General features: G+C 39.8%; 1 long non-coding RNA gene, 23 other non-coding genes and 1 pseudogene across 24 annotated transcripts; 18 read left to right on the forward strand and 7 right to left on the reverse strand.

Moving 5' to 3' along the window:
- Positions 1-983, forward strand: LOC124208861. The gene is made up of 3 exons (XR_006880665.1): positions 1-101; positions 169-251; positions 314-983. It is a non-coding gene; the product is annotated as an uncharacterized LOC124208861 (long non-coding RNA).
- A 3,360-nt stretch (positions 984-4,343) lies between these two features.
- Positions 4,344-4,426, forward strand: Trnas-gcu. The gene has a single exon. It is a non-coding gene; the product is annotated as a tRNA-Ser (tRNA).
- Positions 4,427-4,546: 120 nt separating this feature from the next.
- Positions 4,547-4,618, forward strand: Trnaq-cug. The gene has a single exon. It is a non-coding gene; the product is annotated as a tRNA-Gln (tRNA).
- Positions 4,619-13,541: 8,923 nt separating this feature from the next.
- On the forward strand, positions 13,542-13,623 carry Trnas-gcu. The gene has a single exon. It is a non-coding gene; the product is annotated as a tRNA-Ser (tRNA).
- A 646-nt stretch (positions 13,624-14,269) lies between these two features.
- Positions 14,270-14,342, reverse strand: Trnam-cau. The gene has a single exon. It is a non-coding gene; the product is annotated as a tRNA-Met (tRNA).
- Positions 14,343-14,778: 436 nt separating this feature from the next.
- On the forward strand, positions 14,779-14,851 carry Trnak-uuu. Its single transcript has one exon. It is a non-coding gene; the product is annotated as a tRNA-Lys (tRNA).
- A 126-nt stretch (positions 14,852-14,977) lies between these two features.
- Trnas-gcu lies at positions 14,978-15,059 on the forward strand. The gene has a single exon. It is a non-coding gene; the product is annotated as a tRNA-Ser (tRNA).
- Positions 15,060-15,711: 652 nt separating this feature from the next.
- Positions 15,712-15,784, reverse strand: Trnam-cau. The gene has a single exon. It is a non-coding gene; the product is annotated as a tRNA-Met (tRNA).
- A 635-nt stretch (positions 15,785-16,419) lies between these two features.
- Positions 16,420-16,501, forward strand: Trnas-gcu. Its single transcript has one exon. It is a non-coding gene; the product is annotated as a tRNA-Ser (tRNA).
- A 120-nt stretch (positions 16,502-16,621) lies between these two features.
- Positions 16,622-16,693, forward strand: Trnaq-cug. The gene has a single exon. It is a non-coding gene; the product is annotated as a tRNA-Gln (tRNA).
- Positions 16,694-17,130: 437 nt separating this feature from the next.
- LOC124208786 lies at positions 17,131-21,159 on the forward strand (annotated as a pseudogene).
- Positions 21,160-21,734: 575 nt separating this feature from the next.
- Positions 21,735-21,807, reverse strand: Trnam-cau. The gene has a single exon. It is a non-coding gene; the product is annotated as a tRNA-Met (tRNA).
- Positions 21,808-22,242: 435 nt separating this feature from the next.
- Positions 22,243-22,315, forward strand: Trnak-uuu. Its single transcript has one exon. It is a non-coding gene; the product is annotated as a tRNA-Lys (tRNA).
- Positions 22,316-22,441: 126 nt separating this feature from the next.
- Positions 22,442-22,523, forward strand: Trnas-gcu. Its single transcript has one exon. It is a non-coding gene; the product is annotated as a tRNA-Ser (tRNA).
- Positions 22,524-22,643: 120 nt separating this feature from the next.
- Trnaq-cug lies at positions 22,644-22,715 on the forward strand. Its single transcript has one exon. It is a non-coding gene; the product is annotated as a tRNA-Gln (tRNA).
- Positions 22,716-23,175: 460 nt separating this feature from the next.
- Trnam-cau lies at positions 23,176-23,248 on the reverse strand. The gene has a single exon. It is a non-coding gene; the product is annotated as a tRNA-Met (tRNA).
- A 64-nt stretch (positions 23,249-23,312) lies between these two features.
- On the reverse strand, positions 23,313-23,385 carry Trnar-acg. The gene has a single exon. It is a non-coding gene; the product is annotated as a tRNA-Arg (tRNA).
- Positions 23,386-23,682: 297 nt separating this feature from the next.
- On the forward strand, positions 23,683-23,755 carry Trnak-uuu. The gene has a single exon. It is a non-coding gene; the product is annotated as a tRNA-Lys (tRNA).
- A 126-nt stretch (positions 23,756-23,881) lies between these two features.
- Positions 23,882-23,963, forward strand: Trnas-gcu. Its single transcript has one exon. It is a non-coding gene; the product is annotated as a tRNA-Ser (tRNA).
- A 120-nt stretch (positions 23,964-24,083) lies between these two features.
- On the forward strand, positions 24,084-24,155 carry Trnaq-cug. Its single transcript has one exon. It is a non-coding gene; the product is annotated as a tRNA-Gln (tRNA).
- A 460-nt stretch (positions 24,156-24,615) lies between these two features.
- On the reverse strand, positions 24,616-24,688 carry Trnam-cau. Its single transcript has one exon. It is a non-coding gene; the product is annotated as a tRNA-Met (tRNA).
- A 64-nt stretch (positions 24,689-24,752) lies between these two features.
- Trnar-acg lies at positions 24,753-24,825 on the reverse strand. Its single transcript has one exon. It is a non-coding gene; the product is annotated as a tRNA-Arg (tRNA).
- A 297-nt stretch (positions 24,826-25,122) lies between these two features.
- Positions 25,123-25,195, forward strand: Trnak-uuu. Its single transcript has one exon. It is a non-coding gene; the product is annotated as a tRNA-Lys (tRNA).
- Positions 25,196-25,321: 126 nt separating this feature from the next.
- Positions 25,322-25,403, forward strand: Trnas-gcu. The gene has a single exon. It is a non-coding gene; the product is annotated as a tRNA-Ser (tRNA).
- Positions 25,404-25,523: 120 nt separating this feature from the next.
- Trnaq-cug lies at positions 25,524-25,595 on the forward strand. The gene has a single exon. It is a non-coding gene; the product is annotated as a tRNA-Gln (tRNA).
- The last annotated feature ends 163 nt before the right edge of the window (positions 25,596-25,758 follow it).

The following is a 25,758-nucleotide window of genomic DNA, read 5'->3' on the forward strand; positions in this document are numbered from 1 at the left end:
GCTTCTTGCACGTTTTGAAGTCGAGTGTGACATTCTGTTCTCGAAAATCACCGTTACTTGTCTTTCTTTCTGTGATTTCTGTTCGGTCTTTGTCTCACAAGGTTAGTCCAACGTGTTGTGTTGTATGTACATACTATTTATTAATTTCGTGTCATTTTATTATCGCAGTTCACTCTGGAACTATTCTGCCTTGCCTTATTTCTGTGGTCAAATAGCCTGTGAGCCATTTTGTTCTATTTTCTGCTTTGCAGGTATTGCCCTATTCTGTTTATCATGTTAGTCTTATTTTCTAAAATCTGTCTTTGCCTTTCAGGCACCATCGCTTATACCATTGCTACGTCAACATCGTTATCTCATGCATACAAGCATCCTGGCATCAAACATTTAACTCGCAATACATCCATAGAAAACCCCACTGCCATTTCCAGCTCTAATTTAGCTCCCGAACATTTTGGTCCTTCGAACCGGATCTTTAGTGAACCATTTGGAGTGGAGTTGTCACCAAGAAAGTTGATGCCATTCCACATGCTTCTGACTCGTTTACCCTTCTAGTCAAAGCATTCCAATGAGCTTGTTGTCAGCACTTGCAACGTTAGCCAGGCATTCTTCTGCTGTTCAGGTCTTGGTGGTCAGCTTCTTCTTCAGCCAACACCATCATCGTTGGCCAGTCATAATCCCGCTACACGAGTGTCGTAGCCAGCCCTCCACAGCCAACATTTACATAGTTGGCCTGTCATCATCCCGCTGTTCAACTCATCGTGAGCAGCCATTCAACCTTATTCAGCCATCATTTACATAGTTGGCCTGTCATCATCTGCTGTTCAACTCATCGTGAGCAGCCATCCAGCCTTATACAGCCAGCATTTACAACGCTGGCCTGACAACATCCTGCTGTTCAAGTTCATCGTGATTAGCCATCCAGTCCTATTCAACATCCAGCATTTACAACGTTGGCCTGACAACATCCTGCTGTTCAGGTTCATCGTGACAGTCAGCTTATTCAGCCATCATAATCATTGTTGGCCAGCCAGTAATCGTGCTGTTCAAGTTATCGTTGGCAGCTCTCCTCAATATACTCTCCACACAGTTCATCAATATTGAACCAAATGTTTTGACTCGTCTACCTTTCCAGTCAAGGCATTTAGCTCACCGATATTGAAACAATTGCTTTCGGATCGTCTACTCTCCTAGTCGAAGCATTCTATTCAGCATGACACCAGTATTATAAAATTTCAGTTTACTCATTCAGCCGTCTACGCCTCTAGTCATCTGCGGTTCATCTCTATTCGGCTCATCAATATTGAACCACTTGCCTTTCGACTCGTCTACCCTTTTACTCTTCCAGTCAAAGGCATTCAGTCCATCAACTGCTTGACTAGTCTACACTTCTGGTCATCCACAGTCCAGCTCTTCATGTTTCAGCCTCCTGGTTCATCAGTAAACCACTTGCCTTTCGACTCGTCTACTCTTCTAGTCAAGGCATTCAGCTCGTCAATATTGAACCAATGCAGTTGACTCATCCGGTCGTCTACCCTTCTAGTCATCTGCAGTAAAGCTCGTTCAAGTTTCGTCTCGCTTCGTCAGCTCTACTACTTTTACTTCCGTCAACGCAGCTCGAGCTTCATTTTAGTCGTTCCATTCCTCTAGTCAATCGCAGTCTGACTCGTCCTCTCTCCTACTCTACTGCATCTTGACTCGGGAACAATTCACTAGATTATCAGTCTATTATTTTTCTTCTGTCAATATCACCAGTCTATTATCCTACACTTCTGCCAGCGTGATTTGTGTTTTGATTTCAGTCACATGCCTTATTCGATTCAGCCAATTAAATCAGCTCAAGCCCAATCAGCCCAAGCCCAATCAGCCAAAGCCCAATCAGCCATGCCTAGTCCCGGTTTTAGATCCAGCCAAGAAGAAGAAGAAGGCCGAAAGGTTAATCAATCTGCTGGACATGTCGAGCTCACGAAGAGAAGGAGGACAAGCGTTCGCAGTCAGATCACCTCAACGATTCGTCAGATCCGAGCCAACATCGATCAGTGCGGATCACGGGGAGGTATAACCGGTCTAGTCAAACACCTCCAGGATTTAGCAACGACATCTACACTCTTGCATACCCTCTTGCTAACAGTAGAAGATGCAAATGAGAACGACAGGCAAGAGGAGAGGCATCGGTCGTATGTTCAACAGATTGGTGAAGCGGTTGCCGAAGCCGAAGAACACCTGAAGTCCAGAGCTGGGGAATCCCCTTCTGGAGTCAATAACAGTATCAATCAAGATTCGAAACGTGGAGTAAGAGCATCATAAGAAGAAATCCGTGGGGCGCAACAGACCCGCACACAAGCAGAGCAGTCCAGAAGAAAAGCAGAAGATGCTTTACAGAAATTGCAGCCAGCCGATTCCGATCTCGACAAACTCTCTTCAGTCAGCAACGGAGGTCAATTTCAACTCTTTTCAAGATTGGCGGCTGAACCGACACCACCAATTCAGAAAGCCAGCGTATGTTTTGCTGCTCGTGTCAATCAAGTCTCTTCCAAACACTCGTCAATGTCACACATTTCATCTAAATCCGCTTCACACCCGTTCTGTTTCAAGAGTGAAGGGGAGCAAAGCCTGGAGAGCCATGGAGCTTTCAAATCATCTTCTGCAGGAGAACGTGTCAGCTTTCGCGTAAAGCATCGGCTGTGTTTCGGTTGTCTGAAACCAAGTCAGTCGATTCGTGTCTGCCATCCACGGAAGCTCTGCAGTCAATCCGGCCGCGCCTTACTCTGCGACGCGCTACTACCTGACGTCAAGCGAGCTAATTCCCACGCCTCCATCGTGGTATATCCAGCTACTCTACTCAGCTACAACAAAGGCTCTCAACGAGTGGAGATGGAAGCAACTCTACTTTAATGCAGCAAGGATTTCCCAGCCTCTTGAAACTTTGTGATGATCATCTTATTCTTTCCAGTTCGTCTCCTATCCTTAATGTCATCAGAGTTAGAAACGTCATAGACTACCCTTGCAGCGAAGCAGTTTCAGTATGGGAGGCTCAGTTCATCCTACCACATCCATTGTCTGCTCAACTCTGCCAACGGTGGCCACCGATACATCCATCACCGATTGGCCAGTTCCGAAGAAACATTGGAAGGATCATTTCAATCTATCAGTATCAACGACCTGTGGTATGGTAGCCATTTTGATCGGTGATGGTCTTCTTCCCCTAGTCACAGCTGTCAGAGCCAACACAATCATCAGATCAACCCGATTGGTCCAGCCTGCCGACGCGATGAATCAGTCCCGAGAAACAGAAAATTTCGACACCGAATACCAAGTCACGGGAATGTCCGAAGATCATCGAAAGGCCGTCTCAATTTTAGATGGTGGAAACCGAAAGTTCAGTGCCGAGGTTTGCGTCAAGAGAACGCTGTCCGATGACAACCTGCTCCTCCAAGACTGGATTACAAATTAATCCGAGTTCATCCAGTCAGTCGTAAGAGAGCCACACATCCCCTGTGTCTTCTGGAATGTGCGCTGAAGAATTGCTGTGCTGTGCTTTGCTGTGCTTTGCTGTGCTTATCCTTTTCAAAACGAAGCACAGTTTAGTATTTTGCTCTGTCTAAAGTTGGACTTGAATTTTTTCAAGAGGTAAAATGAAACAAATACCCCGAATGAGGTTCGAACTCACGACCTCGTGATTATGAGACTCGCGCGCTGCCTACTGCGCTATCGTGGTGGCCATCGTCCTTGAACGCTATAACAAAGTGGTACCAACTGTCTTCCTTGAAACGCAAGCAAATCGAGCTGCCAGGAGGCGAACCTGGGATCTCCTGATCCGTAGTCAGGCGCGTTATCCATTGCGACACAAACCCATATTTTGCAACGAACAATACTAATTGAAAGAAACAACTACTTGTTTTGGAAAGAAAGCGATCAGGTTTGAATCATGTCTTAACTAGTGAAGTCATGTTTTAAGCCTTTAAACAAACCCCCTGTTACACGACGAACAATACTAATTGTAAGAAACAACTACTTGTTTTGGACAGAAAGTGATCAGGTTTGAATCATGTCTTTACTAGTGAAGTCATGTTTTAAGCCTTTAACAAGAATTGAATTTATTATTACTGTTCATACGATCTTCACTGAATTGTTGATAGGGAGGTAATACAGCCCGGTTAGCTCAGACGGTAGAGCGCGGGACTTTTAATCCTGGGGTCGAGGGTTCAAGTCCCTCAACGGGCGTGAAACGTGGGATACTTGATATGTGGTGGTGTTCGATACGGGATAATTATTCTGTAATTCAATGGTGCAGATAAACTGAGATAATCTGGCTTTAGATGAAAAACGTTAAAGAATATAATGTCGACGTGGTGACCGAGCGGTTAAGGTGATGGACTGCTAATCCATAGTGCATTGCACGCAAGGGGTTCGAATCCCATCCTCGTCGAAAGGAGTAGTTAGGGATATTGGCAACTGTAACGCACTCCAATTGCTATGCAGTGATCAGAGGTTCATAGCATTTCAATGTAGAAACTTAGTCTTCAAGCCACGGTAGGAAAGTTATTAAGGTTCTATGGTGTAATGGTTAGCACTTCAGACTCTGACTCTGACAATCTGAGTTCAAATCTCAGTAGGACCTATTTTACTAGATAGCGAGATCGTTGCAAGAAAGGCCAGTCAAGACTTTTTCCCACAGTGCAACCCTCTCTTTTATAGTTTAAGCACTGCGTTGCTGATGGATTAGGGTACTTGATTATGGTGAGTTATTGTACAACAGTACGTTATTACGCCAGGCTGTTGGAGGGTGCTGTACATGTTCGTTGCAAATCGTTATTTCTTCAAGTCACCGCCATTGCCACTTCAAAGTATGTCTGTTTGCATCCATCCCCAAATACATCCGAGGGACACTATATCTTGCAAACGGCCTACAATTAGCAAACAACACTTTCGTAGTGGCGAGCACAACCCCATCGACGTAAAAACCATAATCGACGTAAACACCACAACCCTTTCTATCCTTTTTAAAACGAAGCACAGTTTAGCATTTTGCTCTTTCTAAAGTTTGACTTGAATTTTTTCAAGAAGTATAATGAAACAAAAGCCCCGAGTGAGGTTCGAACTCACCAACATGTGCTCTCCAACTTAAGACAAAGCTTTGTCTGAAACTTTTTCATGTAACAGACAAAGACATGTCTTAAGTTTTCCTTATTTTTATTACATTGCCTCCTTATATTTGTTATACATTTATTTTATCCCTTTTCAATTCACAGCATAAACGTCCAAACGTTTATATTCCCTTTCATAATTTTCTAAAAAAATTTCTGTTTTAATGGTATGGGTGACATAAAAAATTTCAGACAAAGACATGTCTTAAGTTTTCCTTATTTTTATTACATTGCCTCCTTATATTTGTTATACATTTATTTTATCCCTTTTCAATTCACAGCATAAACGTCCAAACGTTTATATTCCCTTTCATAATTTTATAAAAAAATTTCTGTTTTAATGGTATGGGTGACATAAAAAATTTCAGACAAAGACATGTCTTAAGTTTTCCTTATTTTTATTACATTGCCTCCTTATATTTGTTATACATTTATTTTATCCCTTTTCAATTCACAGCATAAACGTCCAAACGTTTATATTCCCTTTCATAATTTTATAAAAAAATTTCTGTTTTAATGGTATGGGTGACATAAAAAATTTCAGACAAAGACATGTCTTAAGTTTTCCTTATTTTTATTACATTGCATCCTTATATTTGTTATACATTTATTTTATCCCTTTTCAATTCACAGCATAAACGTCCAAACGTTTATATTCCCTTTCATAATTTTCTAAAAAAATTTCTGTTTTAATGGTATGGGTGACATAAAAAATTTCAGACAAAGACATGTCTTAAGTTTTCCTTATTTTTATTACATTGCCTCCTTATATTTGTTATACATTTATTTTATCCCTTTTCAATTCACAGCATAAACGTCCAAACGTTTATATTTCCTTTCATAATTTTCTAAAAAAATTTCTGTTTTAATGGTATGGGTGACAAAAAAAATTTCAGACACAGCCTTATCTTAAGTCGCAGAGCATATGTTGAGGGTTGCACATTTTGAGAATTTTTTTTTCTTTTTACCTTAGCATTTCTTTAAAAAACTTAAACCTTAGCGTAAAGCAATTATCAAGTTTACTTCAAGATTTGAAAAAAAACATTTTTTGAAAATTCTTCCCATTTTCATTGTTGGAGCTTGGATACGTTGCTTAAAAAGTCGGTAAATTTTTAATGTGTAGATATTCACACATGGCCTCCGGCGGTAAATTTTCAGGGTAGAGGCTGTGTTATATTGACTCCGGCGGTAAATTTGCAGGATAGAGGATATTAACGTTTTGCCTCCGGCGGTAAATTAGTAGTGTAGAATATTTCACGCATTGATTCCGGCTGTTTTTTTTTCAATATGTATATTCTTTAATTTTACTGTTTAGTTTTGTGTAAAATTTTTTTTTTCGCGAAATTTTGACTTGTCTGAGTCATGGCTAACAAAAGCATCCGTAAAAAAAAAATTATCCTTATAAAAAGTAAGGCTATAATTTCAATCGAACCATAAATCTGTTTATTTCCAAGCCAGTGCTATAACCATTATGCTATTTCAGATTAAAATTTAACCATTTAAAAAATATATAATACTTTTTCGTCAACGCCGTGTTTTTTGCGAGAAAAATTTTCTATCACGATATATCGTCGGGACCGCACCTTGGCTGCACCTATCCATCCCCTGACACGCCGTTTTTCACGATAATCGATGTAAGCGGGAGTGGGCTTGAACCACCATACTTGACATCTGGAAGCCAGAGCCATAGCCACTACACCGTCAGCTGCTAAGATTCTGTAACCTTTGCTAGATTCAATTGGCCTCCGGCGGTAAATTTGTAGGGTAGAGATGTTCACGCATTGCCTGACATAGGATATTCACGCTTGGCCTCCGGGGGTAAATTCGCAGGGTAGAGCGGCATAGCCTCCGGCGGTATCCTTGTAAGATAGATGTGATGACATATTGCCTCCGGTGGTAAGCTCGACCAATCACAGCGTGCGCTCACACCTACAGACAAACAAACAGACAGATACACAAACAAACTCCTCCCCATTTTAGCCCTTTGCGCTTTATAGACAAGGGACTACAAGGGAATATTATATATATAGCGCTACTAAGCGAAAGGTAAACGCGAAGATTACATATGTGCGATATACAGTGGGTACCTAAAGTATCCGTACGGCTGAGAGGAGCAGTACGGAAAACGCGTTTTTCAAAACGCTCCCATAAATTGAATTCTCGTTGGAATGCAATAAAAATTTTTTGTAAGGTTAAGATTAGGGTGGGGTTTCATCTGATTTTTTTTTGGAATTTTTCAACAACGCGATATGTGGTTTTTATCGCGTTGCGAAAGTATCCGTACGGCCGAGAGGCCTAGTAGGGAAATGGGCTTACTTTGGAGGCCTCTTATTCGGTAAATAAGTAACATTAAAGGGTGGGAAAGTTCTTAAAAAAAAGAGCTGCATTAGCTCTATATGTGATCATAAGATCACATTTTTTAAGTTTCATTTATAGTAATGAAATCAAAAATGAAAACACGAATTATAAGTTTTCCGTTTTCTTCCCCTCGATTCCCCATCACCAGTGTTGCCATATCAAAAAATATTTACCCTTTCTCTTTCTCCCTCTTCCGTCCAAGGGAAGAAAGAGATTTTGGGACATGGCAACACTGGTGATGGGGAATCGAGGGGAAGAAAACGGAAAACTTATAATTCGTGTTTTCATTTTTGATTTCATTACTATAAATGAAACTTAAAAAATGTGATCTTATGATCACATATAGAGCTAATGCAGCTCTTTTTTTTAAGAACTTTCCCACCCTTTAATGTTACTTATTTACCGAATAAGAGGCCTCCAAAGTAAGCCCATTTCCCTACTAGGCCTCTCGGCCGTACGGATACTTTCGCAACGCGATAAAAACCACATATCGCGTTGTTGAAAAATTCCCAAAAAAAATCAGATGAAACCCCACCCTAATCTTAACCTTACAAAAAAATTTTATTGCATTCCAACGAGAATTCAATTTATGGGAGCGTTTTGAAAAACGCGTTTTCCGTACTGCTCCTCTCAGCCGTACGGATACTTTAGGTACCCACTGTATTTTATATCCAGTCAGATTTATTTTAGATATATTTTATTTATGAGAAAATTTATGAATGCTGAAAGTTGTTTTAGATATATATATTCGTTTTAGATCTAGCGCTATATATTAAGCGCGCATGGCGCTAAAAAATAAATTGAAATTATCTTTCGCGCGATGATCTAAATTACGCGCAATTAATTCCATCATATTATAAAAGAGCGATATAAGCGCTAAAATAAATATTTAGCGCTACATATCATACAAACATAACGCGCATCGCAATCAAGTCAATTGCTCTAATAATTTATTTGTACTTAACTTGTGAACGAAGCGCTAAATTCGTAAATTTACGAAACGCACAAGCGCTGAAATAAATAGTTTGCGCTAATAAACGCGCATCGTATCAAATATTATTAAATGGGCGCGACAATGAAAACGATTGCGGTGACTTGTCGGACGAGTACCGAACGCTTGTCCGTTATTTTAGTGCTTATCACGGATCCGGCCATCCATTATTTTAGCGCTAAGTACCGCCCGTCAAAAAAAACAAAGTCAAATATTTCGCGCTAGATCTATATTGCTATCTAAGCGAGCATGGCGCTAATAACGATAAATTTTTCCTTAACTTTTGAGGGATGCGATAAATTAATCGCAATCAAGTTTAATATAGTATAATTTATGAAACGAAGATAAACCGCTATAAAAAATCTTGAGCTCGAAAAATTACGAAGTCAAATAGGCTAATTCGTGCTAGATCTAGTGCTATGTAAGCGCGAATAGTGCTAATGTTTTTTTTATTAACTTGCGCACGTTGCGCTAAATTTATTCTAATTTATTTCATCCTATTATTTATGAAACGCGCAAGCACTGAAATAAATATGTAACGCTGCTTACCGCGCATCATAATCAAGTAGGCTAAATTGAACTGTCGCACTTCTGGCAAATTTTCGGCTGAAATAAATTGCGCCAAATTTTGAGCATCACACGTTACTTTATCGCTAAGCGTCGCCTGTCCACTGTTTCAGAAGCTCGCTCCATGAAAATAATTACGTTAAATATTTCGCGCTAGATTTCTCGCTAATAAGCGTGCATGACGCTTATGATTTAATTAAGATTAACTTACGCACAATTTGCTATTTATTGTTATTTAATATTCTTTGCCATGAATTTTATCATAATAATAAAGAAAAAATTCAATTCTATTAAAAAAATTAATTCATATAGCTACTTAACGCGCATCGAATTAAAGTAAATACAACGGAAGCACATCCCGCAAAGTTTGGGCTGAAATTTATTGCGGTAATATTTCGCCGTTTAATTCCGGGATTGCAGTACTGCCCCTTTGCGACTACATGAACCACATGTGTGTCGTTGCAAGCAAGCGGTAGTCTCACTAGTCTGGCCAGCACGGAATTTAAGGGTAAAATATTATTTTAGCACTTGCTCGTTTCTTAAATTTTATGATGATATTTATCGTGCGCTATTTAGCTTATCGCAAGCAAGTTATCCAGATCATTAGTGCAATGCGCGCTAATGAGCTAGATCTAGCACGATATTTTTGAATTAATTATTTGCGCGGAGTGAGCCGCCTAAAACAGTATAGACAGGTGGTTCTTCGCTCAGAAACGGACATTAGCGCTAAAAAAGTCAAATAATTCGTGCTAGATCTAGCGCTATGTCGCCTGTCCGCTATTTCAGGCTGCTGGCAAAGCGGAAATAACAGCATACACTTTTAAACGCGTAGTAGGCTTCTAATAATTTACTTGCGCTTCACTATAGCACGCGATGCCGGATGCGCTAGGCCTATACTTTATCGAAAATTCATTTCGTCAGATTTATTACGAAACGCGAAAGCGATTAAATAAATATGTTATTGCGCTACCTAACGCGCATCGCACTAAAATTTATTTAACAGGCGAGACAAGGAAAACGATTGTGGCGACAGCGGTCAGACGAGTAGCACACGCACCCGTCCGTTATTTAAGCGTAATCGTCGCCCATCCCGTTCTTGGCGGCTCACTGCACGAAAAATAACGAAGTCAATTATTTCGAGCAAGAATTAGGGATATCTTTCTAAGCGCTCATGGCGCTAATGATTTATTTGTGCTTAACTTTTGCGGGATGCGCTAGACGTAGCGCTATCAAGTTCAATATATAATTTACGAAACCCGGATATCCAGGTAAAAAAATATTTAGCGCGAAATATAGATTAGTCAAATATTTTGCGCTAGATCTATAGACTGGATCTTGCGCGATGTAAGCTCGCATTGCGCTTGTCATTTACTTGTGATAAACTTGTGCACGATAAGCAAAATTTAGCGCGGTAATTTTCATTATTTTATTAGCGAAACGCGCAAGCGCTAAATTAAATATTCTGCGCTACTTAAGGCTAACGCACATCGCATTTAAGTAAATTCAACAAGCGCGCTTCTCGCAAATTTTGGTTTTGAATTATAATTTGTTTTATTTATTGAGTAGCGAGGTCTCTCGGCCGTAAAGAAAAGCCGTCAACGACGGGTAGCCGATCAACCGGGACAGATCGACCGTCGTGAAACCCATAATCGGACTAATCTGTGTACGTGTCGTCGCCAGCAAGTGAATTTTATGGTTAAAATATTAGCGGGATAAATTTCATATGAAAATTGATGAGAGAGCTCGTTTAGTGTGATGCGCGTTAAGTAGCGCACAAAATTTTTTAAATCGCGCGTAAGTTATGTAGAAGAAAAAAATTAGCGCAATGCGCGCTTAGTAGCGCTATAGATCTAGCGCGATATTATTAAATTAATTATTTGTTTAGAGCGAGCCGCCCAAAACAGTAGACAGGCGGTACTTAGCGCTAAAATGGCGAACCGGCCCGCAATAATCGCTAAAAGTAGACATGCGCGTGACTGTACATTTCTATACAGGCCAATAGATCAAATTACAGGCGCATTTTTAGCCTATGTGTATGCGTCTGCAAGATGCGCAAAATTTAGCGCCATTAATTTCAAGCCAAAATTTACGAGAAGTGCGCCCGTTCATTTTACTTAAATGCGATGTGCGTTAAGTGGCGCTAAGCGTTTCGTAAATTATATGTGAAATGTATTGCACAGAATTTAGCGCATCGCGCGTGCGTTAATCTCAATTGAATCATTTTCGACAAGCGCGCTTACATAGCGCTAGATCTAGCACGAAATATTTGACTTATCGATTTTTCGCTGAAAATATTTATTTTAGCTGGTTCTCCTCGTTTAGTAAATGCTATCAATGAACTTAATTGCGCTTCGTTTAGCGCAATTCACAAAAGTTAAACAAAATGCAATCATTATCGCCATGCACGCTTAGATTAGTGCTAGATCTAGCACAAAATATTCAACGAAACTGTTTATTGCTGTGCGAGCCGCTTAAAACAGATGACGGATTTTGCTTAGCGCTAAAATAACGGACGGACCCACAATAAGCACTAAAATAATGAACGATCGTGCGCTACTCGTCTGCCCCGTGACCGCAATCGTATTCGTTGTCGCGTCCGTTTAATTAAATCGTGCGTGAATATCCTATGTCAGGCAATGCGTGAACATCTCTACCCTACAAATTTACCGCCGGAGGCTAATTTAATCTAGCAAAGGTTACACAATCTTAGCATCTGACGGTGTAGTGGCTATAGCTCTGGCTTTCAGATGTCAAGTATGGTGGTTTAAGCCCTAGCCCGCCTACATCGTTTATCGTGAATAACGGCGTTTCAGGGGATGGGTGCGCGCAGCCAAGGTGCGGTCCCGACGATGTATCGTGATCGCAAAAAACACGGCGTTGACGCAAAAGTAATATATATTTGTTAAATTATTAAATTTTAATCTGAAATAGCATAATGGTTACAGCACTGGCTTAATAATAAAGAGATTCATGATTCAATATCATTTATAGTCTTACTTTTTATAAGGATAAATTTTTTTTTTACGGATGCCTTTGTTAGCCATGACTCAGACAAGTCAAAATTTCGCGAAAAAAAAAATTTTTACACAAAACTAAACAGTAAAATTAAAGAATATACATATTGAAAACAGCCGAAAGCAATGCGTGAAAAATTCTACACTACTAATTTACCGCCGGAGGCAAAGCGTTAATCTCCTCTATCCTGCAAATTTACCGCCGGAGTCAATATAACACAACCTCTACCCTGCAAATTTACGCCGGAGGCCATGTGTGAATATCTACACATTAAAAATTTACCGACTTTTTAAGCAACGTATCCAAGCTCCAACAATGAAAATGGGAAGAATCTTCAAAAAATGTTTTTTTCAAATCTTGAAGTAAACTTGATAATTGCTTTACGCTAAGGTTTAAGTTTTTTAAAGAAATGCTAAGATAAAAAGAAAAAAAATTCTCAAAATGTGCAACCCTCAACATGCTCTGCGACTTAAGATAAGGCTGTGTCTGAAATTTTTTATGTAACCCATACCATTGAAACAGAAAATTTTTTAGAAAATAATGAAAGGGAATATAAACGTTTGGACGTTTATGCTGTGAATTGAAAAGGGATAAAATAAATGTATAACAAATATAAGGAGGCAATGTAATAAAAATAAGGAAGACTTAAGACATGTCTTTGTCTGAAATTTTTTATGTCACCCATACCATTAAAACAGAAATTTTTTTAGAAAATTATGAAAGGGAATATAAACGTTTGGACGTTTATGCTGTGAATTGAAAAGAGATAAAATAAATGTATAACAAATATAAGGAGGCAATGTAATAAAAATAAGGAAAACTTAAGACATGTCTTTGTCTGTTACATGAAAAAGTTTCAGACAAAGCCTTGTCTTAAGTCGGAGAGGACATGTTGGAACTCACGACCTCGAGATTATGAGACTCGCGCGCTGCCTACTGCGCTATCGAGGCGGCCATTGGTTTTGAACGCTATAACAAAGTGGTGCCAACTGTCTTCCTTGAAACGCAAGTAAATCGAGCTTGCCAGGAGTCAAACCTGGAATCTCCTGATCCGTAGTCAGGCGCGTTATCCATTGCGCCACAAACCCATGTTATACGACGAACAATACTAATTGAAAAAAAAACAACTACTTGTTTTGAACAGAAAGTGATCAGGTTTGAATCATGTCTTTACTAGTGAAGTCATGTTTTAAGCCTTTAACAAGAATTGAATTTATTATTACTGTTCATACGATCTTCACTTAATTGTTGATAGGGAGGTAATACAGCCCGGTTAGCTCAGACGGTAGAGCGCGGGACTTTAAATCCTGAGGTCGAGGGTTCAAGTCCCTTATCGGGCGTGAAACGTGGGATGTGTACTAGATATGTGGTGGTGTTCGATACGGGATAATTATTCTGTAATTCAATGGTGCAGATAAACTGAGATAATCTGGCTTTAGATGAAAAACGTTAAGGAATAAAATGTCGACGAGGTGACCAAGCGGTTAAGGTGATGGACTGCTAATCCATTGTGCATTGCACGCATGGGTTCGAATCCCATCATCGTCGAAAGGAGTAGTTAGGAATATTGGCAACTGTAACGCACTCCAATTGCTATGCAGTGATCAGAGGTTCATAGCATTTCAATGTAGAAACTTAGTCTTCATGCCACGGTAGGAAATTTATCAAGGTTCTATGGTGTAATGGTTAGCACTACAGACTCTGACAATCTGAGTTCAAATCTCAGTAGGACCTATTTTACTAGATAGCGAGATCGTTGCAAGAAAGGCCAGTCAAGACTTTTTCCCACAGTGCAACCCTCTCTTTTATAGTTTATGCACTGCGTTGCTGATGGATTAGGGTACTTGATTATGGTGAGTTATTGTACAACAGTACGTTATTACGCCAGGCTGTCGGAGGGTGCTGTACATGTTCGTTGCAAATCGTTATTTCTTCAAGTCACCGCCATTGCCACTTCAAAGTATGTCTGTTTGCATCCATCCCCAAATACATCCGAGGGACACTATATCTTGCAAACAGCCTACAATTAGCAAACAACACTTTCGTAGTGGCGAGCACAACCCCATCGACGTAAAAACCATAATCGACGTAAACACCACAACCCTTTCTATCCTTTTCAAAACGAAGCACAGTTTAGTATTTTGCTTTTTCCAAAGTTTGACTTGAATTTTTTCAAGAGGTAAAATGAAACAAATGCCCCGAGTGAGGTTCGAACTCACGACCTCGAGATTATGAGACTCGCGCGCTGCCTACTCCGCTATCGAGGCGGCCATCGCTATTGAACGCTATAACATAATAGTACCAAATGTCTTCCTTGAAACGCAAGTAAATTGAGCTTGCCAGGAGTCGAAACTGGAATCTCCTGATCCGTAGTCAGGCGCGTTATCCATTGCGCCACAAACCCATGTTAGACGACGAACAATACTAATTGAAAAAAAAACAACTACTTGTTTTGAACAGAAAGTGATCAGGTTTGAATCATGTCTTTACTAGTGAAGTCATGTTTTAAGCATTTAAACAAACCCCATGTTACACGACGAACAATACTAATTGTAAGAAACAACTACTTGTTTTGGACAGAAAGTGATCAGGTTTGAATCATGTCTTTACTAGTGAAGTCATGTTTTAAGCCTTTAACAAGAATTGAATTTATTATTACTGTTCATAAGATCTTCACTGAATTGTTGATAGGGAGGTAATACAGCCCGGTTAGCTCAGACGGTAGAGCGCGGGACTTTTAATCCTGAGGTCGAGGGTTCAAGTCCCTCATCGGGCGTGAAACGTGGGATGTGTATTAGATATGTGGTGGTGTTCGATACGGGATAATTATTCTGTACTTCAATGGTGCAGATAAACTGAGATAATCTGGCTTTAGATGAAAAACGTTAAGGAATAAAATGTCGACGAGGTGACCGAGCGGTTAAGGTGATGGACTGCTAATCCTTTATGCATTGCACGCATGGGTTTGAATCCCATCCTCGTCGAAAGGAGTAGTTAGGGATATTGGCAACTGTAACGCACTCCAATTGCTATGCAGTGATCAGAGGTTCATAGCATTTCAATGTAGAAACTTAGTCTTCAAGCCACGGTAGGAAATTTATCAAGGTTCTATGGTGTAATGGTTAGCACTTCAGACTCTGACTCTGACAATCTGAGTTCAAATCTCAGTACGACCTATTTTACTAGATAGCGAGATCGTTGCAAGAAAGGCCAGTCAAGACTTTTTCCCACAGTGCAACCCTCTCTTTTATAGTTTATGCACTGCGTTGCTGATGGATTAGGGTACTTGATTATGGTGAGTTATTGTATAACAGTACGTTATTACGCCAGGCTGTCGGAGGGTGCTGTACATGTTCGTTGCAAATCGTTATTTCTTCAAGTCACCGCCATTGCCACTTCAAAGTATGTCTGTTTGCATCCATCCCCAAATACATCCGAGGGACACTATATCTTGCAAACAGCCTACAATTAGCAAACAACACTTTCGTAGTGGCGAGCACAACCCCATCGACGTAAAAACCATAATCGACGTAAACACCACAACCCTTTCTATCCTTTTCAAAACGAAGCACAGTTTAGTATTTTGCTTTTTCTAAAGTTTGACTTGAATTTTTTCAAGAGGTAAAATGAAACAAATGCCCCGAGTGAGGTTCGAACTCACGACCTCGAGATTATGAGACTCGCGCGCTGCCTACTGCGCTATCGAGGCGGCCAACGCTATTGAACGCTATAACATAATATTACCAAATGTCTTCCTTGAAACGCAAGTAAATTGAGCTTGCCAGGAGTCGAAACTGGAATCTCCTGTTCCGTAGTCAGGCGCATTATCCATTGCGCCACAAACCCATGTTATACGACGAACAATACTAATTGAAAAAAAAACAACTACTTGTTTTGAACAGAAAGTGATCAGGTTTGAATCATGTCTTTACTAGTGAAGTCATGTTTTAAGCCTTTAAACAAACCCCATGTTACACGACGAACAATACTAATTGTAAGAAACAACTACTTGTTTTGGACAGAAAGTGATCAGGTTTGAATCATGTCTTTACTAGTGAAGTCATGTTTTAAGCCTTTAACAAGAAAGGAATTTATTATTACTGTTCATACGATCTTTACTTAATTGTTGATAGGGAGGTAATACAGCCCGGTTAGCTCAGACGGTAGAGCGCGGGACTTTTAATCCTGAGGTCGAGGTTTCAAGTCCTTCATCGGGCGTGAAACGTGGGTTGTGTACTAAATATTTGGTGGTGTTCGATACGGGATAATTATTCTGTAATTCAATGGTGCAGATAAACTGAGATAATCTGGCTTTAGATGAAAAACGTTAAAGAAAAAAATGTCGACGAGGTGACCGAACGGTTAAGGTGATGGACTGCTAATCCATTGTGCATTGCACGCATGGGTTCGAATCCCATCCTCATCGATAGGAGTAGTTAGGGATATTGGCAACTGTAACGCACTCCAACTGCTATGCAGTGATCAGAGGTTCATAGCATTTCAATGTAGAAACTTAGTCTTCAAGCCACGGTAGGAAATTTATCAAGGTTCTATGGTGTAATGGTTAGCACTTCAGACTCTGACTCTGACAATCTGAGTTCAAATCCCAGTAGGACCTATTTTACTAGATAGCGAGATCGTTGCAAGAAAGGCCAGTCAAGAGTTTTTCCCAAAGTGCAACCCTCTCTTTTAGAGTTTATGCACTGCGTTGCTGATGGATTAGGGTACTTGATTATGGTGAGTTATCCCTGAGGTATATTTATATACGAAGGTCCTTAACAATATAGGGTGTGGGGTATAGGGGGTAGGGTAGTAGTAGCTAGTAGTGAAATTCAGAGGGTTTAATGTCCATTTACTAATCCTTTATACGTTTCTTCCCTGAATGACCAATCGTCACCAAATTTTGTACATAATTCTGTCAAAATTTGATACATTGCGTAGCGGGGTTTTCATTTGTTTTTATTACTGTTTTAGAAATTTAATTTGCGTATGTATTACCTAGCTGGTTGCCGAATCCAAGTTAGTGAATTCGCTTTGTTTGCTTAACCTTCTAACTGTCAGTGTAGTGCAGTCAGTTCTCAGTGTCTAGTGTCAACAACTTGAGAAAAATTGTTTTCAGAAGAATTCTTAAAGTGTAGCCTACTGCTGATTAAACTGGAAAACTATTTCGAGCAACATCTAGCAAATTCTTTGAATCATGACAGTAGAAGAAACCCTTCGGGTAATCATTATTATTAGAGTAACTTCATAAGCACAATGCTTTCTCCTTCAATGTGTTTTTATTTTAATACGCAATTCAATACGAGTAAAGAGAACAAAGTGAAGAAGAAAAAGTGAGATTAAAGTGGTTTGTGATAAGTTATTCTTGAATTTTAACAGTTTTGATATATTTTACTAAATTTTACAATGTAGAGGCCAAGTATACCTGCCAAGTCGTCAAAGAATCTGGACCATTTGTCAAATTTCAGCTAGAGTGGCACTTGCCACAGCACAGTACAAATCGGTATGTCAAATTTGCAGACAAAATTCATAGCGCCTGCTCTGCTCAACTTCTAATGCCATATTCTCTTTGAAACACAGCATGCATGATATACTCAACAAGCCAGGAGCTATCAACACCCTTCACCTGACAATCACAAAATTACAGGAGTCTGATAGTGGAAAGTACCGTTGGGTTGCCAGAGGTGAAAAGCTAACACAGCTTCAGCATTCAGTTGATATTAGTATATTGCCAAGTAAGTGTATTAGATTCTTTCTATTTCTAATATATTTTATACTAGATGGTTTATGTTGAATTTTAAAACATTCAGGAAAAGGAACTTGTGGAGATAATATGTTTACGTTTTCTTCCAAATCTTGCATAATTTTACAATGATAGAGGCGGAGTATACCTGCCAAGTCGTCAAAGAATCTGGACCATTTGTCAAAGTTCAGCTAGAGTGGCACTTGCCACAGCACAGTACAAATCGGTATGTCAAATTTGCAGACAACATTCATAGCGCCTGCTCTGCTCAACTCCTAATGCCATATTCTCTCTGAAACACAGCATGCATGATATACTCAACAAGCCAGGAGCTATCAACACCCTTCACCTGACAATCCCAAAGTTACAGGAGTCTGATAGTGGAAAGTATCGTTGGGTTGCCAGAGGTCTATTACTGCCATCAAAGTTTTTAAAATGATTTCATCCGTTTCCAAAAAAACTCTTCATCTTTCATCAGCACAGAGACTTTTTGTTGGGTAAATAAGTTGTAAAAGACTATAAATGAGTTAAAACTAAGCGTACAACATTTATATATACGTTTGCCCGCTTTATAGGAAATCATTTGTTAGATTTTGGGTGGACCATCTATTATTCAAAAACCTATTGCTCAGCCAATTAATTTGGCAAATAAACCTATTTTAGGTAAAAGTTAAAATTACTTATGATTTGATGGTTTCATTATTTGTTTATCATATTTAGGTTATATGAAAAGCAGCGAAGAAAGAGTTGCCTTGGATAATGCATTCCAACATAGGCAATCTGCTGTTGAAGAAATTCCAATTGTTATTGATGGCAAAGAATATTGGACTGATGATGTTCATTTATCAGACAATGGTATTCTATTTCTTCCGTTTTAAACCACATTTATTGACGTGCTTATTGTGTTGTTTTTTTATATATTAAATTGCAGCTTTCTACCCATCAGAAAAAGATCGCGAAATTCTGCTATGCTACTCCCGTAATTTACTATTTTAAAAAGGTGTTATTTTTGTTTCTTAATTTTTTATTTCCATGGAATTAGGAACTACTTCAAAAAGCTATTGGCGTTTCAATTGAAAGCCAGAAGCGCGTGGGAGAAGGTTCCTTTGAATAAAAAAGTTGATATTTTTTTTAAAGCGGGAGATTTGGTTTCCACAAAATATCGTAGTCAACTCAATGCATCTACCATGCTGGGACAAGGCAAAGCAGTTTTTCAAGCTGAACTTGATGCAGCTTGTGAATTAGCCGATTTTTTGCGGTAAAACAAATATAGAACATATTGGTAATCATGACGTTACTTAAGAAGTTTTATCAAAATAGATTTATTGCAGAGTTTGCTCAACGATTGTATGATTATCAACCAGTAAACGTTGATCCTTCGATACAAAATTCGGTAAAATATTTATTTACATTAAAGAAACCATAAACTTCAAGATTAACTTAATTCATGTGTAGATTCGACATAGAGGGTTGGAAGGATTTATCGCCGCTATTTCTCCATTCAATTTCCGAGCCATTGGAGGAAACCTTGCATATGCCCCTGCGATTATGGTACTCTTCAACTATTCTTTATTTAAGAATTTATGGATGTTTTGAATGGTTTTGTGATTAGGGAAATGTTGTTCTGTGGAAACCCTCTGACACAGCATTGTTGTCGAACTATATAGTATTCCGATTGATGGAAGAAAGTGGAATTCCTCCTGGCGTAGTGAATTTCTTGCCTGCAGAAGGTCCTACTTTTGGACGAGCGATTACCAACTCGACGCATCTAAGTGCCATAATTTTCACAGGATCTGTTCTGTAATATTTTTAGATACCTGATGGTACCGACGAAATTCTATTGTTATTTTTGTTTGGAAACAGGACAGTCCACTGGTTGTGGAAGCAAGTAGGAGAAAATGTTGACCGCTTCCGGAATTTGCCGCGTTTGGTTGGCGAGTGCGGAGGGAAGAATTACCATTTGGTTCATTCATCTGCAATTGTGGAGCACGTTGTCAATTCTACCTTTCGTGGCGCTTTTGAGTATTCCGGACAAAAGTGTTCGGCAACGTCAAGGTTATATGTCCCATCCTCATTATGGAAACAGGTTAGATCTATTTAGTGTCACACATTAATTTAATACTCTACGATAAAATCAATTTATTACATTTTCTAGATAAAGGAAGGGCTAATCGAGGGTATGAAGCAAATGAAAATTGGTCCAGTCACCGACTTTGACTCATTTACGTCTTCGGTCATTGATAGTCGAGCTTATGAGCGCATAACCTCTTACAGATAAGCACGCCGAACAGTCACCGGATCTGCAGATTATTGCTGGCGGGTAGCGAAATAAAAGTGTCGGGTATTTTATACATCCAACCCGAGTAGGAACTAAAAATCCTCGTGATCGCATAATGGTGGAAGAAATTTTCGGACCCGCTTTCACCGCCTTCGTTTATGACGACAGCGCACTAGAAGAAACATTAGACCTAATTGATTCTTCTACGTCCTTTGCTTTAACGGGGGCAGTTTTTGCAGAGGATAGAGAATTTCTCGTTCAAGCTGCCGAGCGACTGAAAATGTCCTCTGGAAATTTCTACATTAACGATAAATCGACTGGTGCTGTTGTTGGACAGCAACCTTTTGGAGGAGGTCTATTATCAGGTAAGAAGAGTAAAACTATTACAAATGTATCAACATTTCCTTACTTTTTTAAAATAAATATTTAGGAACCAATGACAAAGCTGGAAGCCCTCACTATTTACTTCGGTGGACAAGCCCACAGTCCATTAAACAATACTTTAATCATTTCTTCTTCTTTCGTTCACTACACACACTCGTACACTTCAGCTCACTGTGTCACAACTGTCTTCTTTACCGTATTAAACCGGTTTCCAATCATGGGTAAATATTCATTTTATTTTTAGTTGTGAATCAATTTTATCTCATTGTTGGTTGTTGACAAGAACATTACATTTTTAAACTGTATTGTTTCATTGATTAGATAGCGCTGATATGTGTTGTATTGTTGAAGGCTGGGTCGACCACGGGTGCACTGATGTCTCCTGGATATGGCCGATACCAAATCACCACAAGCTGCCATACTTCACAACAAGAAGGTCTTCAAGTACTACACCACTGTGGGACGGAATATTACAAGACTATGTATGCTGCTACTTTCTACTACACCAAGGCCCCTAATCCCCTACTGGTTGTCTACTGAAATCACCTCCATACTCAAGTTTGAAAAAATAAGTTTTGATTTTCGCAACAATTTTATTTAATTTTCTAAAAATAAAACATTCATGGTTCCGATGTGTGATAAACTGTTATAATTAAATAAATTGTTTTCTACTGCCAAATAGTGTATTTTTTAATATAATCATGAATGGTGTACAGACCTGAAAAATGTCTGTTTCTAGTCTGTAAAATAGTCAACTCAACGCTGCTTTTTGGGATTGGGAAAATGATGTTGTTCGAGCAAATAGATAATTTTCCATTTCTAGTAGTGTTAATGCAAAAATTACACGTGGAGGTTTTTTTTCGTTAGGATCCACTCCCCGGCGTTTAAAAAATGCCCGAAGGACATTACCGAAGGAATCTTGTTGTACAACAGTACGTTATTACGCCAGGCTGTCGGAGGGTGCTGTACATGTTCGTTGCAAATCGTTATTTCTTCAAGTCACCGCCATTGCCACTTCAAAGTATGTCTGTTTGCATCCATCCCAAATACATCCGAGGGACACTATATCTTGGAAACAGCCTACAATTAGCAAACAACACTTTCGTAGTGGCGAGCACAACCCCATCGACGTAAAAACCATAATCGACGTAAACACCACAACCCTTTCTATCCTTTTCAAAACGAAGCACAGTTTAGTATTTTGCTCTTTCTAAAGTTTGACATGAATTTTTTCAAGAGGTAAAATGAAACAAATGCCCCGAGTGAGGTTCGAACTCACGACCTCGAGATTATGAGACTCGCGCGCTGCCTACTGCGCTATCGTGGCGGCCATCGTCCTTGAACGCTATAACAAAGTGGTACCAACTGTCTTCCTTGAAACGCAAGTAAATCGAGCTTGCCAGTAGTCGAACCTGGAATCTCCTGATCCGTAGTCAGGCGCGTTATCCATTGCGCCGCAAACCCATGTTATACGACGAACGATACTAATTGAAAGAAACAACTACTTGTTTTGAACAGAAAGTGATCAGGTTTGAATCATGTCTTTACTAGTGAAGTCATGTTTTAAGCCTTTAAACAAACCCCATGTTACACGACGAACAATACTAATTGTAAGAAACAACTACTTGTTTTGGACAGAAAGTGATCAGGTTTGAATCATGTCTTTACTAGTGAAGTCATGTTTTAAGCCTTTAACAAGAATTGAATTTATTATTACTGTTCATACGATCTTCACTTGAATTGTTGATAGGGAGGTAATACAGCCCGGTTAGCTCAGACGGTAGAGCGCGGGACTTTTAATCCTGAGGTCGAGGGTTCAAGTCCCTCATCGGGCGTGAAACGTGGGATGTGTACTAGATATGTGGTGGTGTTCGATACGGGATAATTATTCTGTAATTCAATGGTGCAGATAAACTGAGATAATCTGGCTTTAGATGAAAAACGTTAAGGAATAAAATGTCGACGAGGTGACCGAGCGGTTAAGGTGATGGACTGCTAATCCATTGTGCATTGCACGCATGGGTTCGAATCCCATCCTCGTCGAAAGGAGTAGTTAGGGATATTGGCAACTGTAACGCACTCCAATTGCTATGCAGTGATCAGAGGTTCATAGCATTTCAATGTAGAAACTTAGTCTTCAAGCCACGGTAGGAAATTTATCAAGGTTCTATGGTGTAATGGTTAGCACTTCAGACTCTGACTCTGACAATCTGAGTTCAAATCTCAGTAGGACCTATTTTACTAGATAGCGAGATCGTTGCAAGAAAGGCCAGTCAAGACTTTTTCCCACAGTGCAACCCTCTCTTTTATAGTTTATGCACTGCGTTGCTGATGGATTAGGGTACTTGATTATGGTGAGTTATTGTACAACAGTACGTTATTACGCCAGGCTGTCGGAGGGTGCTGTACATGTTCGTTGCAAATCGTTATTTCTTCAAGTCACCGCCATTGCCACTTCAAAGTATGTCTGTTTGCATCCATCCCCAAATACATCCGAGGGACACTATATCTTGCAAACAGCCTACAATTAGCAAACAACACTTTCGTAGTGGCGAGCACAACCCCATCGACGTAAAAACCATAATCGACGTAAACACCACAACCCTTTCTATCCTTTTCAAAACGAAGCACAGTTTAGTATTTTGCTTTTTCTAAAGTTTGACTTGAATTTTTTCAAGAGGTAAAATGAAACAAATGCCCCGAGTGAGGTTCGAACTCACGACCTCGAGATTATGAGACTCGCGCGCTGCCTACTGCGCTATCGAGGCGGCCATCGTCCTTGAACGCTATAACAAAGTGGTACCAACTGTCTTCCTTGAAACGCAAGTAAATCGAGCTTGCCAGGAGTCGAACCTGGAATCTCCTGATCCGTAGTCAGGCGCGTTATCCATTGCGCCACAAACCCATGTTATACGACGAACAATACTAATTGAAAGAAACAACTACTTGTTTTGAACAGAAAGTGATCAGGTTTGAATCATGTCTTTACTAGTGAAGTCATGTTTTAAGCCTTTAAACAAACCCCATGTTACACGACGAACAATACTAATTGTAAGAAACAACTACTTGTTTTGGACAGAAAGTGATCAGGTTTGAATCATGTCTTTACTAGTGAAGTCATGTTTTAAGCCTTTAACAAGAATTGAATTTATTATTACTGTTCATACGATCTTCACTGAATTGTTGATAGGGAGGTAATACAGCCCGGTTAGCTCAGACGGTAGAGCGCGGGACTTTTAATCCTGAGGTCGAGGGTTCAAGTCCCTCATCGGGCGTGAAACGTGGGATGTGTACTAGATATGTGGTGGTGTTCGATACGGGATAATTATTCTGTAATTCAATGGTGCAGATAAACTGAGATAATCTGGCTTTAGATGAAAAACGTTAAGGAATAAAATGTCGACGAGGTGACCGAGCGGTTAAGGTGATGGACTGCTAATCCATTGTGCATTGCACGCATGGGTTCGAATCCCATCCTCGTCGAAAGGAGTAGTTAGGGATATTGGCAACTGTAACGCACTCCAATTGCTATGCAGTGATCAGAGGTTCATAGCATTTCAATGTAGAAACTTAGTCTTCAAGCCACGGTAGGAAATTTATCAAGGTTCTATGGTGTAATGGTTAGCACTTCAGACTCTGACTCTGACAATCTGAGTTCAAATCTCAGTAGGACCTATTTTACTAGATAGCGAGATCGTTGCAAGAAAGGCCAGTCAAGACTTTTTCCCACAGTGCAACCCTCTCTTTTATAGTTTATGCACTGCGTTGCTGATGGATTAGGGTACTTGATTATGGTGAGTTATTGTACAACAGTACGTTATTACGCCAGGCTGTCGGAGGGTGCTGTACATGTTCGTTGCAAATCGTTATTTCTTCAAGTCACCGCCATTGCCACTTCAAAGTATGTCTGTTTGCATCCATCCCCAAATACATCCGAGGGACACTATATCTTGCAAACAGCCTACAATTAGCAAACAACACTTTCGTAGTGGCGAGCACAACCCCATCGACGTAAAAACCATAATCGACGTAAACACCACAACCCTTTCTATCCTTTTCAAAACGAAGCACAGTTTAGTATTTTGCTCTTTCTAAAGTTTGACTTGAATTTTTTCAAGAGGTAAAATGAAACAAATGCCCCGAGTGAGGTTCGAACTCACGACCTCGAGATTATGAGACTCGCGCGCTGCCTACTGCGCTATCGAGGCGGCCATCGTCCTTGAACGCTATAACAAAGTGGTACCAACTGTCTTCCTTGAAACGCAAGTAAATCGAGCTTGCCAGGAGTCGAACCTGGAATCTCCTGATCCGTAGTCAGGCGCGTTATCCATTGCGCCACAAACCCATGTTATACGACGAACAATACTAATTGAAAGAAACAACTACTTGTTTTGAACAGAAAGTGATCAGGTTTGAATCATGTCTTTACTAGTTAAGTCATGTTTTAAGCCTTTAAACAAACCCCATGTTACACGACGAACAATACTAATTGTAAGAAACAACTACTTGTTTTGGACAGAAAGTGATCAGGTTTGAATCATGTCTTTACTAGTGAAGTCATGTTTTAAGCCTTTAACAAGAATTGAATTTATTATTACTGTTCATACGATCTTCACTGAATTGTTGATAGGGAGGTAATACAGCCCGGTTAGCTCAGACGGTAGAGCGCGGGACTTTTAATCCTGAGGTCGAGGGTTCAAGTCCCTCATCGGGCGTGAAACGTGGGATGTGTACTAGATATGTGGTGGTGTTCGATACGGGATAATTATTCTGTAATTCAATGGTGCAGATAAACTGAGATAATCTGGCTTTAGATGAAAAACGTTAAGGAATAAAATGTCGACGAGGTGACCGAGCGGTTAAGGTGATGGACTGCTAATCCATTGTGCATTGCACGCATGGGTTCGAATCCCATCCTCGTCGAAAGGAGTAGTTAGGGATATTGGCAACTGTAACGCACTCCAATTGCTATGCAGTGATCAGAGGTTCATAGCATTTCAATGTAGAAACTTAGTCTTCAAGCCACGGTAGGAAATTTATCAAGGTTCTATGGTGTAATGGTTAGCACTTCAGACTCTGACTCTGACAATCTGAGTTCAAATCTCAGTAGGACCTATTTTACTAGATAGCGAGATCGTTGCAAGAAAGGCCAGTCAAGACTTTTTCCCACAGTGCAACCCTCTCTTTTATAGTTTATGCACTGCGTTGCTGATGGATTAGGGTACTTGATTATGGTGAGTTATTGTACAACAGTACGTTATTACGCCAGGCTGTCGGA

This window comes from Daphnia pulex, chromosome 12, assembly GCF_021134715.1.
Source record: "Daphnia pulex isolate KAP4 chromosome 12, ASM2113471v1".
NCBI lineage: Eukaryota > Metazoa > Arthropoda > Branchiopoda > Diplostraca > Daphniidae > Daphnia > Daphnia pulex.